An 831-nucleotide genomic window follows, 5' to 3' on the forward strand; every position below is an offset into this window, starting at 1 on the left:
CTTGCATTTGCTCCTGGCTGATTCTCCTGGAACAAGTAGCTCCATCTGTATGACATGCACATGTACTTGTTACCATGCAGGGCGCTCCTGGGGATGGAGGGGCTTCTCCTAGCCCCTTTTAAAAATGTTTTAAAAAATATTTATTTATTTTTGAGGGGGGAGGAAGGGCAGAGAGAGAAGGAGACAGAGGATCCGAAGCAGGGTCTGTGCTGTCAGCACAAAGCATGATGTGGGGCTCAAACCCACGAACTGAGATCATGATCGGAGCCAAAGTTGGACACTCAACTGGCTGAGCCACCCAGGTGCCCCTTCTCCTAGCATCTTTTGACTCAGTCTCTAAGGTCACTTGTCCCGACTTCCCAGATGGTTGTGCAGAGAGGGAGCCTAAGAGGAACCTGTGTAGGAGGTCAGCAAGATGGGGTGAAGGGTCAAGAGTCAGAGGGCATGGGCTCCTGTCTGGACTCTACTGAATTGGCCTGTGACCTTGGGGAAGTGTCACAGACCATGCTCCTAGGGAAACAGAGTGTGACACAGAGCTTTGTGGGCAGGAGGTTTCCTGGGGCGCGCTCTCAGGATCGACACCTACAGGGAATGAAGACAGCAGGACTGACCGAGGAGGAGGCTGAACTGCAGTGTGGCCACACCAAAGGCCTCAGCTGTGATCCCACAGGGAGCTCTGGAGCCAGCGTGGCCCCTCACACTTGTCCTAAACTGTGGGAAAGGGGCGGGCGCTTCATGCTCTGCACTGACCAGTGACCCGGGATGGGTCCACATCTTTGGGCATGGGGTCTCCTCAGCCAAGGGCCACGGCTGGCGAGGGGCTCAGCTGTG

This window comes from Suricata suricatta, chromosome X, assembly GCF_006229205.1.
Source record: "Suricata suricatta isolate VVHF042 chromosome X, meerkat_22Aug2017_6uvM2_HiC, whole genome shotgun sequence".
In the NCBI taxonomy this organism is placed as follows: domain Eukaryota; kingdom Metazoa; phylum Chordata; class Mammalia; order Carnivora; family Herpestidae; genus Suricata; species Suricata suricatta.